Source organism: Chiloscyllium punctatum, chromosome 47, assembly GCF_047496795.1.
Source record: "Chiloscyllium punctatum isolate Juve2018m chromosome 47, sChiPun1.3, whole genome shotgun sequence".
NCBI lineage: Eukaryota > Metazoa > Chordata > Chondrichthyes > Orectolobiformes > Hemiscylliidae > Chiloscyllium > Chiloscyllium punctatum.
The window spans coordinates 6,623,631-6,634,960 of NC_092785.1; the positions used below are offsets into that span (position 1 = coordinate 6,623,631).

Below are 11,330 nucleotides of genomic sequence, written 5' to 3' on the forward strand. Positions count from 1 at the left end.
TCCACAGTCCTCTGCGGTAATAATTTCAACAGATTAAACATTCCTTCAATGAAGAAATTCATACTCATCTCAGTTCCAAAGGTCGCCCCTTCACTCTGGGGTTGTGCCGTCATGTCTTAGTCTCTCTTACATGTGGAAACAGCTTACAAGCAGAAGCTGAAATGGGAGGACTCTTCACAAAATGAAGTGCAATGCTGGCCTGAGGCTGTTATGACAGTCCCTGGGATTGTTTAGAATTGGTGAACTGGACCGTTTTAAAGTACTCAGCAGAAAACCTGGATAAGAAAGGATCTGCCTGTGACATCCTTAATATACGCCTGGACTCTCAGTCACACTGCACGCTGCCCTCGAAGTGGCTGCGCGGGGGGGGGGGGGGGGGCGGTACGAGACTGTCACACACCTCCTTCCAGAATGAGCCTGTGCAGAATAAGTCTGGAGAGGAATGCAGTGGTGTTCGTCGAGGTTCATCTCAAGCAGCGCTGTGACGCGGGAATCCGTGCTCTTTGGTCTGTTCCCAAGGATGCGCACTGGGACGAACATCATCTGTGCCTGGAGGAGTATCAACACGGTGAAGGACGCTCTCTGGGCGGTCCGGAACCTTCTGATCTTCCGGCTAAAGGAGTTGACCTCGACTGAGTGTTGCAGCCTGGCACATTCCAAGACCCAGGACTACGTGTTGACGAACGCGCTGAAGCTTGGAGTAGCTGCCGGCAAGGTTCGGTGGGGAAAGACCATTGTGTAACATCTGCCTGCTCATGAAGATCAGGGGACCCACACAGCCAGTCGGGCTCTGCTGACGCCTCAGCTAAACATGTAGGCGTACAGACCTGTATAAATGAAAGATTACTCTGTCTCTGTATACCATTTAATTGAATGATTACGGATGTATTGCATGAACAATTGTCCAGATCATCAAAATATTTTAGGAAGGAAGTATATTTTTGAAATTAAAAATGGGTCTCCCAGGACGAGGCTATCCCATTGCACATCGGGTGTGCTGACGCCTGCGATGTCCACAAATGTGGGATACTCGACTGCAAAATTTGTGGTAGTGTGGTCTGCGTTCGTGCTCTCCCCTGGTTTACAAACGAAAAGCAGATTTTCCAATAGATGGCGCTCATTTGTGTTTCGTCCAGCTTCCTTGTATATCACACATCTCTGTTCAACAAGTTGATAGATATATGCTGCACGTCTTACTTCATCCTGCAATAAAGCACTGTGTTCAAACCTTTTGACAAGAGCAACAAGCCAAGCTTCAAATTGCCAAATCTATTGCCCTCTATTTACTGCCTATTCAAGTATTGCACAAAATGCCCCTTTAAACAATTTATTGGAGAGAGGGAAAACAGCCCAGGCCTATTCAGCCTCTCCCTGTAGCTCAAATCCTCCATCCCTGGCAACATCCTTGTAATTCTTTTCTGAAACCTTTCAAGTTTCACAACATCCTTCCATAGGAAGGAGACCAGATTGGACAGGTGATGTCCAGGAAACAACCCTCGGTAGAAAAGTACTTACAATCGACACAGCAGAATATTAGTGCGAATGAAAAGTAAATCTGATGTTGCCTTCGCCAACAGACAGCACGTTGTGCAGTTAGAGAGGTCACACATTTCCCACGCGAGAAACAAAGTCAGCAGGAAATTAACAGAGAGAGTCAGAAGGTAAAATACAAATCAGAAATTAATTGACCAAACATTCTCCACATCTGCACGAGGTCTTCACATCATGGGCACAGTGGTTACAACTGCTGCCTCACAGCACCAGCAGTCCCGGGTTCGATTCCCACCTCAGGCGACTGACTGCGAGGCGTTTGCACATTCCCCCATTTCTACTTGGGTTTTCTCCTCCAGTCCAAAGATGTGGCAGGTCAGGTGAATTGGCCATGCGAAATTGCTCATAGTGTTAATTGGAGTGGCATGGGTGGGTTGTGGGTCGGTGTGGACTTGTGCTGAAGAGTCTGTTTCCACACTGTAAGTAATCTAACTGAATCAGGGAATTGACATATAGCAAAGGGTCATAGTTTTTACTGGAAAAATTTGGAAGAGATTTGAGGAAAATGCTTTCACCCAGATAGTGGTGGGGTTCTTGTAATTTAGTGCTAGGAGGCTAGTTGAGGAGGGAAACCTTACAACATTTAAAAACTACATGGGACGAGACTAGATTTCATTCAGCTTTGCTAGCACAAGCTTGATGGACCTTTCTGTACAATGGTCATAGATTCATAATCATAGAGAGCTACAATACGGAAACAGACCCTTTGGTCCAAACCGTCCATGCCGGCTTCTGGGAGATAGATTGGGAAATGAAAATTTATCCTGAAATAAAACAAAGCCTGTGGATGCTGGAAATATGAACAATAAACAGAAATAGCCGGCGAAACCCAACAGGTATGGTAGTATCTGTGGAGACAGAAACAGAATGAATGCAATCATTCTTCATCTGAAGACGTTCGTCTGAACATTTCTCAAGGTACTCGAAACATCAACATGTTTTTCTCCTCACTCCAGGCCCTCTCATTGCAAATGGTTTGATTTCCAATCGGAAATTGAGATATCTCGTGTTGATATTTATCGGCTATGAAGCATTTGTTTGTCGGCTTTAGGCATACTGGGCTCGATTGTGTCATAGAGATATATAGCATGGAAACATGCCCATTGGCCCAAATCGTCCATGCCGACCAGATATTCTATCATCATCTACTCCCATTTGCCTCCTTATCCATTGAAAACTTTCACTTACCCATTCAGTTGCTTTGTAAATGTTGTAATTTCATATGCTTCCCCCATTTCCTCTGGTAGATCATTCCATACATGTGCTCGCCTTTGTGTGAAAGGCTCAGTCTTTCCCCTCCCACTCTAAACCTATTCTCACTACCTCTGGACTCCCTCAGACCAGGGAAAAGACCTTGTCTATTTGCACTATCCATGAACTTGGGATTTTATAAACCTCGATAAGGTCACCCTCGCCTCCAATGCTTCCTTAACACCAGACCTATTCAACGTTTACCAATAGCTCAAGCCCTCCAAATCTGGCAAACATCCTTGCAAATATTTCATGAAACCCTCCAAGTTTTACACCATGGTTCCTTCCGAAGTGAGACCAGAATTACACAAAGTTTTCCCAAAAGTGGCCTAACTAATGGCCTGTACAGCCGCAACATGACAACATGGGAGTAAAAGAGGGGGGGGGGTGGTGTGGCTTTGCTTGTCAAAGACAGTATTATAGCGGTGGAAAGGAAGATGGACGAAGATTTGCCATCTGAGGTAGTTTGGGTTGAGGTTAGGAATAGGAGAGGTGAGGTCACCCTGTTAGGAGTCTTTTACAGGCCTCCTAATATTCCTAGAATCGTTGAAGAATGGATTGCGAAGATGATTCAGGAGAAGAGTGACAGTAATAGGGTGATTGTTATGGGAGACTTTAACTTTCCTGATATTGATTGGAAAAGCTATAGCTCAAGTTCGTTAGATGGGTCAGTGTTTGTGCAATGTGTGCAGGAGAGTTTCCTGACACAATATGTAGATAAGCCAAAAAGAGATGAGGCCATACTGGATTTGGTTCTGGGTAACGAACCAGGCCAGGTATTAGAACTTGAGGGAGGTGAGCACTTTGGGGACAGAGACCATAATTCGGTGAGTTTTACTCTAGTGATGGAGAGGGATAAGTGTGTACTACAGGGCAAGAGTTATAGCTGGGGGCAGGGAAATTATGATGCGTTGAGGCATGACTTAGGATGTGTGGATTGGAAAAGTAGATTCCAATGCAAGAGCGTAATTGATATGTGGAACTTGTTCAAGGAGCAACTATTGAGTGTCCTTGATAAGTACGTACCTATCAGGCAGGGAGGAAAGGGTCGTGTGAGGGAGCCGTGGTTTAATAAGGAGTTGGAATCCCTTGTTAAATGAAAGAGGGCGGCCTTTGTAAAGATGAGGCGTGAAGGTTCAATAGGGGCGATTGAGAGTTATAAGGTAGCCCGGAAGGACCCGAAGAGAGAGCGAAGAGCAGCAAGGAGGGGAAATGAAAGGTCCTTAGTTGGTAGGATGAGGGAAAACCCTAAGGCTTTCTATAGGTATGTTAGGAATAAAAGAATGACTAGGGTAGGAATAGGTCCAATCAAGGATAGTAATGGGATGTTGCGTGTGGAGGCTGAAGAGATTGGGGAGGCACTGAATGAATACTTTTCGTCAGTATTCACTCAGGAACAGGACATTGTTGTCGATATGAATACTGAGGCACGAATAAGTTGAATGGATGGCTTTGAGATATGTAGAGAAGAGGTGATGAAAATTCTGGCAAGGGTAAAAATAGATAAGTCCCCTGGGCCTGATGGCATTTATCCCAGGATTCTCTGGGAAGCAAGGGAGGAGATTGCAGAGCCATTGGCCTTGATTTTTGTGTCCTCTTTGTCTACAGGAGTAGTGCAAGGGGACTGGCGCCTAGCACACGTGGTTCCCTTGTTCAAGAAGGGGAGTAGGGATAATCCTAGTAACTATAGGCCAGTGAGTCTCACTTCTGTTGTGGGCAAAGTCTTAGAGAGAATTGGAAGGGATAGGATTTATGCACATCTGGATAAGAATAATGTGATCAAGGATAGTCAGCATGGTTTTGTGAAGGGCAGGTCGTGCCTCACAAACCTTATTTAATTCTTTGTGAAGGTGACTAAGGAGGTAGATGATGGTAAAGCGGTAGATGTGGTATATATGGATTTTAGTAAGGCGTTTGATAAGGTCCCCCATGGGAGGCTACTGCAGAAAATACAGAGATATGGCATTGAGGGTGAGTTGGAGATTTGGATTAGGAATTCGCTGGCTGGAAGAAGACAGAGGGTAGTAGTTGATGGCAAAGATTCATCTTGGAGTGCCGTCACTAGCGGTGTTCCACAAGGATCTGTTTTGGGACCATTGCTGTTTGTCATTTTTATAAATGACCTGGAGGAAGGGTTAGAAGGTTGGGTGAGCAAGTTTGCGGATGATACGAAAGTCGGAGGAGTTGTAGACAGTGAGGAAGGATGTGGCAGGTTACAGCGGGATATAGAGAAGCTGCAGAGCTGGGCAGAAAGGTGGCAAATGGAGTTCAATGTAGCTAAGTGTGAGGTGATTCACTTTGGTAAGAGTAATAAAAAGATGGGGTGCTGGGCTAATGGTCGGATACTTGGTAGTGTGGAAGAGCAGAGGGATCTTGGTGTCCATGTACACAGATCTCTGAAAGTTGCCACCCAGGTAAATAGTGCAGTGAAGAAGGCATATGGCGTACTGGCTTTTATTGGTAGAGGAATTGAGTTCTGGAGTCCTGAGGTCATGCTGCAGTTGTATAAGACTCTGGTGGGGCCGCATCTGGAATATTGTGTGCAGTTTTGGTCGTCATACTATAGGAAGGATGTGGAGGCACTGGAACGGGTGCAGAGGAAGTTTACCAGGATGTTGCCTGGTATGGTAGGAAGATCCTATGAGGAAAGGCTGAGGCACTTGGGGTTGTTTTCATTGGAGAAAAGACGGTTTAGACTGATGTTGTCCAACATTGTATAGGTGACTTCATAGAGGTGTACAAGATGATTAGGGGGTTAGATAGGGTTGACAGTGAGAATCTTTTTCCATGTATGGAGTCAGCTATTACAATGGGGCGTAGCTTTAAATTAAGGGGGGGGGGGTAGATATAGGACTGATGTTAGGGGTACGTTCTTCACTCAGCGAGTCGTAAGTTCGTGGAATGTCCTGCCAGTAGCAGTAGTGGACTCTCCCTTTTTATGGGTATTTCAGCGGGCATTGGATAGGTATATGGAGGATAGTGGGTTAGTGTAGGTTATGTGGGCTTTGATCGGCGCAACATCGAGGGCCGAAGGGCCGGTACTGCGCTGTATTCTTCTATGTTCTATGTTCTATGTTCCAATGCAATGAAGGCAGAGTTCCTCCTTATCCTCAGCTACCATTCCACTAGTCTATACACTGATGTTGGACTGGATCGGACAATGTCAGAAGTTACATGAAACCACGTACTCGTCCAACAGGTATAATTGGAATCACAAGATTTCGCGTGAGCTCTGACAATTTAGTGAGCTATCCAGGACATGTCCGACTGCTGTGGCTAAGCAGTAGTTTGATGTAAAAATGTAATTGGTATAATTTAAATTCAGCTTCTATTACAGGAAGGTTGTTACATGAGACAGCATTCGATATTTAAATATCCACTTTTACATGGACCGGTCTCAAAAGCATATCTACAGAAATTCAGGTTGCTTATTCCATCCGAAAGCTTGTCGCAATATGTGATCAACAACCCCTCAATTATCAATCAAGGTGAAGGCTTGCATATCTCTCTGAGTTGATTCAGGTTGACAGTGGATGCTGCAAGCTTGATGGCTTAATATCTCAGTTCCACTGTCCAATTAACAATGGTTCAATGTGATCAATCAAATCAATTAGCTGGCGTAACTGGCCCTGTCACACCAACACCACAGTCGACACCAGGATTTCTCTTACAGATTCACAACGCTGCTGCCGTAGACACCAGTGATGCCATCTTGCTCCACCATCACCACAAAAAGCACGAGAAGACAGTAATGAGGATGAGAATAAAGAAGATCAAAGGATACGACTGACCTGGTGCTGGAAATCGAATCGAGCAAACAGCATGAACATGGCCTGCTCTGCCACAAGGAACAGTATAGGAAAATGTACCAGGACGAGAACGTTTCAGCTGCAATGTGACATGAGAGAGTCTGTGATTATTTTCTTTCAGATCCACTGACATCAAGCCGCTGTTCGTTTCTTACCATTGCCTCCTCCTGGCCAGCAAGGGGAGGTGGAGTCTGAATGTGAAACTACCAAGCCCACAAAACAAGGAGCTGTTCAAAACGATTAGACTGGTTTGAGAAGAGTGAAGGTCCAATTTGAGTCTTCCTCAAATATCCAGGAAACAGTCAAGGGGTTCATCAAGAGGATCATTCGTTTCAAATGTCTTCTAACAGTAGAGTAACAGGGAAAACTGGCAAATGTTCACCGGAGTATGCAGAACCAACCCCGCTGTCCTCAAAGGGGCTCAATGTCAGGGAGGAAACCCAGGAGGTGAAGGGGCAGCGAGCCTTGCTCTTTTCTTTGGAAGCCTCTGAGATTATCATCCGGTCCAGGGTCCATAACGTGTAATGGAATGAGAAGTACTCACTTTTGATCCTCAGAAGGAACAAGTGGAGATCTCTGTGCTCAGCCACCAGAAGGAAGAAGATGGCTCGCTAACGTCATCCCAGTCTGACATCCTGAGGATCAACAATTGCTTTTATGCTGGACTCTATGATGCAAAGCCCACTGACACTGCGACCTCCCATTAGTTTCTGTTAGCTATCGTAGAGTTCTGAGACGGCAGCACGAGAGAGGCTGCATCAGCTGTTATCTCTGGATGAACTGACCAAAGCCCTCCAATCCTTAAAAACGAGTAAATTTCCTAGAAGTGATGGCTTACCAGTCAACTTTTGATCAACTCTGTTAGATTTGTTCGGCGATTCCCTGCTGGAAGTGAATGACAGCATGCTGCCGACAGGTAACTTGTGTGAATCCATAAGGGAAGTTCTCACCCCTTCACCTATAATCACAATGTTTCGATGGATGACGAAGGACAAATTTTACGCTGAATGCAGTTAACGAAGGTCTGACTGAAGTCATCGCCAACCTGATCTGGTCCTCATTGTGATACGTGATTCACACTGACCAAACTGTTCTGTCTTGTGAAGAAAGACACCCGAGATCCTTGCACTCCTTAAGGATATGCTCACCTGTGGGCAGGACAGGTCTGCTTCATCCAGCTGGACCAGGAAAAGGCCTTTGCCAAGATATCGCACACCTACATGTGGGATGTGCTCTCTAAAGCGGTCTATGGGAGGAAATCCGCTCATGACTCCAACTGCTGCGCACCAACATCGGCAGTGCAGCCTTAATCAATGGGTGGCAATCAGAAATCTTCTGGATCAGATCGGACGGACTACAACTCCACAGCACGGACTACAAAATCTTCACCAGGGTGCTGTCTTCCCGCCTGGCTTCCGTGCGGGCCCACATGATTCACCCGGACCAGTCCGACATGGTCCCAGGCCAGATGATATACGACAACGTCCACCTGGTCTGGGACCTAATTCATTTCTGTCGACGGGCTGGTCTGTCGAGTGCCTTCCTGTCTCTCAACCAGGAGAAGGCGTTTGACAGAGTCAATCACGAGCACCTGCTAGCGACACTGCGGGCATTCGGGTTCGGGACTCTGTTCGTCGACCTGATTCGAATTTTGTATGCCACAGCAGAGTGTCTGGTTAAAGTTAAGGGGTCCCTGACGGAACCCCTTCACTTCGGGAGACGATTACATCAAGGCTGCCTACGTCCTGCCAGCTGTATTCCCTGTGCATGGAGCCTTTCCTTCGCCACTTGCAGAGGAGGTTGTCAGGGCTGGTTCTGCACGGCGCGCACGGGGGGTGTCATCTCGGCCTACGCACTTTCACCGACCTGGCTGACCTGGGGAGAATGCACGACTGCCAGGCCATGTACTCAGCAGCATTTTACACCAGGATCAACTGGGCCAGATGTTCCGGACTACTGGTCGAACCGTGGTGGGTGGACTCTCTAGCTGAGGAGTTATGAGGGTTCAGCTGGAGTGCCACCCATCTCCTCTCCATGGAAGTCTACCTCAGCCTGGCTGAGGAATCCTGGCCGACCAACTGGCAGGAACTGGATGCCAAAGTCTCAGCTCGCCTCGGGCGCTGGACAGGACTGCTCCGAGTGCTATCTTACAGGAGTCGAATGCTGATCATAAACCAGCTGGTGTCTGCCATGATGTGGTACTGGCTGGTCACTTTGGTCCCTACTCCTGGCTTTGTCGCTGACATCCAGAAAACGTTGGTCGACTTCTTCTGTAACAAAAAGATGCACTGGGGCACTGCGCAGGCCCTGAGTCTCCCTATTGAGAAGGGCGGTCAGTCGCTGGTGTGCATCCGCACCCAGGTCGCGATGTTCTGCCTTCAGTACTTGCAGTGATACCTTTACATCGAGCCTCCTCCTATGTGGTGCACCCTGGCGGTGTATTTTTTCCGCCAGGTGTGCAACCTCAACTACGACACATCGCTCCTGCTCATCAACCGTGATAGTTTGGATGTCACCCTCAAGACGCTGCCTGTCTTTTACCAGGACATGATCACTGCCTGGTATGGTCGAACTTCGCCGTGCCTACCCTCCGGCAGAAATAGCGGATGTCGTCAGGGAGCCGTTTCACAGGAATCCGCACCTCTATACTCACAGGTTCGAGTAGCTGTCAGACGGGAGGGCCATGGTGGTGAGGGTGAGCAGGGTCGGGGATGTGCTGGGTGCCGGGGTCTTGGGCTGTACGCTGACACAGGACAATTCGAGCAGGGCAGCGGTAGACGTCCGGTACGTGGCCAGAGCCATCCGACGCCTTAAAACGGCGGTGCTTGGACCCGACGTAGTGCACCAGTTGGAGAACGCTCACGTGTGCGATGGGATCCCGTCCGCGCTCACCCCATCCCGAACGGAATTTCACATTGGCCTCAAGATCCTGTACTTCCCACGCGACCCTGTGTCCCACAACCTGAGCCACCTCCGGTATTTTAATGTTGTTCCCTTTTCTGGGGGTAAAATGGCGGGCCCTGTATAGACTGCTGCTGCACACCGTCCACCTCATCCCGTCATCCACCGTCCGGACAAGCCTTGGAGTGCCCATTTGCGACCGGATGGTCGGAATCTCCAGTGGAGCGCTCTCTACGCGGGATTCCTCCCCCTTTCTCTCGGGGATCTGGGTTGGAGAGTGCTGCACGCAGCGTTCTCCTGCAACCACAGATTGCGGTGCTTCATGGACGTCAAACCCAACTGCTTGTTCTGTGGCACTGTGGAGTCCGTGGACCACGTGTATATTGGGTGCGGACGTTTGAACTCCCTTTTTGATTTTCTTAAAAACCTCCTCCTCTGCTTTTGATTCCACTTCAGTCCGACTCTCCTGATCTTCGGGCACCCGGTGCGGAGGAGGGAGGGCAGGTCTGAAGACCTCCTCGTGGGTCTACTCCTGGACCTGGCCAAACTGGCCATAAACAGGTCCAAGCATCGGGCCGTGCAGTGGGTCGTTCGGGCCGACTGCCTGCTCCTCTTCTGCGGTTACGTTAGGGCCCGGGTGTCCTTGGAGAAGGAGCACGCCGTGTCCACCAACACCCTGGAGTTTTTTCAAGGGGAGGTGGGCGCCGCAAGGAATGGAGTGCATTATTTCACCCTCCAACTCTATATTGATTTATTCTCTGCCCTCCCCTTCACTGTTTGATCACACAGCATTGCCCTTTGATGTGAAGGGCACTGCTTGTCACTGGTCACTCGGGTGTTTCTTTTCTTCTTGGTGGTGTAAATTGAATAAAGATTCGTGCACATTGTGTAATTCACTGTGTCTCACACATGTGCACACACAACATGGGGGCTGGGGAAAAGTAAACCCGACTGCAGTTAGCGCAAGGTTTAAGAAAAAAAAATTAAATAAAGGGAAAACTGGACTTCTGCTCACTCGGAACAAGCTTTGTGTTAACTGGGTCAATGTCATTACTGTGCAATACAAACACAGTTGACTTGATGACGGGTAAACAGCATTTGTGAAAGGGAAGAGGATTTAATGCAAAGTAATAAGGGTAGTGTTGATTACAGGGTAGTAGGGCGAACATTTCATTAACAGGGAAGCGAGGGTGTAAGGACAGTGTAATAGAGAAGGGACAAAAGCGAGAGTCACGAAAAGAGAGTTGAATACATGATAGCAGTAAGAGGGGTAAACACGGGTAAAAAGAGATGATTAAAGACAGAATGGACAGGGTAGATTAATGAGACAAGACTTCCATTTCACAATGCTATCCTGAGTCTGATTGCACCTCTGCGATGAATCATTCCTCATCTTCCTGTTTCCAATTTCAACCCCAGTGCCCGTCACCTGAGCTACAAGATTGTTAAACTACAAAAGGTGTCTATTCCTGTCTGGCAAACAGAACCATGGCCAAGACATGGCTTACGAGGGGAGTTAGAGGTAGTATTCGATGCAAAAAAGGAAGGGCTGTAAGGACTGGTGGCACTTAAAATGTCAGTAAAGGAGGGTCAAGTGTTTCATTCAGAAGGGGAAAATAGCATATGAGATTAATGTTGCAGAGGGCATAACCACGTATAAGTTTCCATATAAGTGTCATAAAGAAAACAAAATGGTGAAATCTGACAGAAGCCCCTTTCAGTCACAAGCAGGCAAATTTAAACGGGGGAGAATGGAAATTGCTGAAAAAGTAAATGAATTCTTTGTGTCACGGAGCCATAGAGACATACAGAACTGAA

At 47.5% G+C, this 11,330-nt stretch overlaps 1 non-coding gene across 1 annotated transcript; it reads left to right on the forward strand.

Annotated features, from left to right (window-relative positions):
- Positions 1-917: 917 nt before the first annotated feature.
- Positions 918-1,078, forward strand: LOC140468691 (U1 spliceosomal RNA). Its single transcript, XR_011955799.1, has one exon. It is a non-coding gene; the product is annotated as a U1 spliceosomal RNA (small nuclear RNA).
- Positions 1,079-11,330: the final 10,252 nt, after the last annotated feature.